General features: G+C 33.4%; 1 non-coding gene across 1 annotated transcript; it reads left to right on the forward strand.

Annotated features, from left to right (window-relative positions):
• Nucleotides 1-3,156: 3,156 nt before the first annotated feature.
• LOC123195377 lies at nucleotides 3,157-3,263 on the forward strand. The gene has a single exon (XR_006497446.1). It is a non-coding gene; the product is annotated as a small nucleolar RNA R71 (small nucleolar RNA).

The following is a 3,263-nucleotide window of genomic DNA, read 5'->3' on the forward strand; positions in this document are numbered from 1 at the left end:
AGACAAACGTATAAAAATGGTGGAAAATAAAGAAGCCCTTTTACGTGAGAATGGAAAGAATGGTTTATATGAGAAGATGGCAGACAAAAGAGGTACAAAAGTTGACCATGGAAATGGACACGTTGGATAATGGAAGCTGAGGTGTTACCACTCAGGTTCTTTAAGTGGGAGAGGTTGAAGATAAACTTGATGAGTTTATTTTCTCAATACAGTGAAGGAAAATCACAAGTGAGTTTGAAGGGGTCGTCTTTCTCTCCATTGCAGTACTACTAAGTTGGCTTCTGTGATTGCGGTGAGGCACCACACACATCCTGACAAAAGGAGAAGAAAACAGTTTATATAATCCACTCAATATTGTGAGAAAGATAAGGAAAATTAATGATATGAATATTTATCTTTGAGAGATATGGCATCACCTACGTGCATGTCTTCTAGGATTTCTCATAGATTTCGATTTGATCGCACAATCTTGCTTTTTCACACATCCCTTAATATTTTGAGGTTCCACTTGTAAATATTCGAGTACAGAGAAATATTATACTTCTATTATTATTATATGTTATGGAAACATAATAATTACTCATTAGCAAGTACTTGTCCTAAGCATAAAATGAGAGAATAAGAGGAAATGAGAGAATAAGTGTTGTGTCTCACTCACAAGTGCACAAGTCATGAAATAATACTTAAGATATCAATCTCACAGGAATTGGGAACAAAGTACTAGTTCATTTTGTAACTTATATTATTAGCTAGGGTAAACATGAAGGGGTAAGGTAACTAAAACAATAAAACAAAAAGAAAACAACATAAAAGAAATTTAAAAGTTAGGATTGCCTTCTAAGAGCGCTTGTTTAAGATTATTAACTTGACCACATATTCATGAAAATTAAGGTGGACCATCAGATGGTGGGTGAAAGGTATCCACTACAATAGGTTTTCAAACTAGATAGTGTTTCAATCTCTGTATATTTACTTTGAAAGCTCTAAATTTTTTACTCCATATTTCAGCAACTCTATTTGAGAATACTTTCATAACCTTAAATGGTCTTTACCATCTTAACTTGAGCTTGTTCAAAGGGAACTTCAACCTTGAATTAAACAGTAGTACTATGTCACCTTCTTTGAATTCCTTTTTCAAGCTATGCTTGTCATGCCTTCTTTTAGCTTTTTCCTTGTAGTTCTTTGCATTTTGTAGGCATCAAATATTTATTCATCCAGCTGAAGAAAGCATTTCTCATCTTTTGTTGTAGCTTCATGTATAATAGATACTTCAAATGGGTCATCTAGATATTTCTTGTGTGATACATCTTTCAAGCACTTATCTGTGATATTAACCCTACAACAAAAGTTCACCATGAAAGGTTGGTTAGTTGATTGAAAAGTATTAAACTTAACTTTTTCTTTACTGATCTTGATATGAGTTTTCCACTCTTCACGTCTATGTTTGTAGCCAAGAAATGTCTTCCTAGAATGATCAGGACATGAATGTCTTCCTCCCTCTCAAGCACCATAAAGTCCATTGGAATATGAAAATTTTCAACCTGGATTTGTACATTTTCTAGTACTCCCTTTCGGTGTTTGCTTGATCTATCCACCAATTGCAATGTCATCTTAGTTGGCTAGAGTTCTCCAATTTTTAATCTTTTAGAAAAAGAAAAAGACATTAGACTGATACTAGCACCTAAATCATACAAAGCTTTATCAAATGTCTCTTTGCCAATAGTACAAGGGATATAAAAAGTCGTTGGATCATTTAGCTTCAATGGTAATTTATTTTGTAAGATGGCACTATATTCTTTAGAAAACGCTATTGTCTCGAACTCTTCTAGCTTCATCTTGTCATAAAGAATATTTTAAAGGAGCTTTGTGTACATTGGCATTTGTATGATCACTTCCATGATGGACACATTCAAGTGGGTTTGTTCAAACACTTCTAAAAATTTTGCAAATTGTTATCCAATTTAATTCTTTGATACCAATGTGGAAAAGGCAATGGAGTGTCATATTTATTATCTAGGACTAATTTTTTTTAATTTTTTTGTCATTTTCTTTGGTGTGGTCATCCCTTAAAATCATGCCTTCTATCCTTTTATTTTTCTTCTGTAATACAACTTGTGCACTAAGGTCGAATACGTTTGTGTTATCTACTCATATTTTGTTTTTCTGATAAAGTAATATAATATGCTTTTCAAAGTTTAATGCACCCGTATCAGACCCTTTCTTTTTTGTTTTTTTCATTTTTTCCCTTTTCTATTCATGTAATATAGTTTACCTACTACGATTAAATATGCCTCTAGTAGAATCATTCTTTTTGATGTGTTCTCCATATTGTGTTTCTCTTCTTTCGGTGATTACCATGCTTTGCTCTCTTGGATTCTATGGTTAACTTGGCAATTTTCCCTTTTCTCTTGAAGTCAAATTAGTGGCTATTTGACTTGATTGTACCTTTAGCATTCGATTATGAGTAGCCAACTGATCCATTTTAGCCATTATTTGTATAATTGTCTCATCTTGTGCATCAACTTTCTATTTTTGTGATAGGATAAAGCTCTCCATTATCAATTTTAAGCTGGATTTTTGTTCTTGGGGTGGTGGATGTAGTGGTTGTGAGTTTAGATTTATTAGTTGAAATTCAGGAGGTGTTGGCTTGAAATTTTGGCTTGGATTGGAGATGGGTTTGTGGTTACTCCATGAGAAAGTTGGGTTATTTTTTCAACCATGACTGTAAGTGTTTGAGTATGGATTTTGTTGCCCAAGCGGTTGTAATTCAGAAAATTGACTTGCTTGGCTAAAGGGTTCAGAGGGTACTTACTAAATAGATAACATTTTAAGATTATATGTCCTCCCCCATATATCTTACAACTCAGTATGTTCACAAACTTCGTATCTAATTACTCTAATCTTTTAGTCAAGACATCCAACTTTGCATTTACCATTGTGATTCCATCTACCTCATGAACTCATGAATCCCAAAATGTTTCTTTAATGTTATTCCTCATCAAACCATTGAAGACTACTAGAGGTCATTCTCTTTGTCAATTGTAAAACATCTTTTATGGTTAATCCCATGAAAGAACATCTAGTGCAGCATTCAAATTTCTCTTGATCTATCCTAAGAATGTGTTGTAAAAAGTTTGAACTAGGAACCAATCTAGCAAGCCATGATGTGGACATTGTCTTTGAAGATCCTTAAACCTCTCCTAAGTTTGATATAATGTTTCATCTTCCCTCAACCTAAAGATAGTAATATCATTCCTTAGCTT

This window comes from Mangifera indica, chromosome 13 (genome assembly GCF_011075055.1).
Source record: "Mangifera indica cultivar Alphonso chromosome 13, CATAS_Mindica_2.1, whole genome shotgun sequence".
NCBI lineage: Eukaryota > Viridiplantae > Streptophyta > Magnoliopsida > Sapindales > Anacardiaceae > Mangifera > Mangifera indica.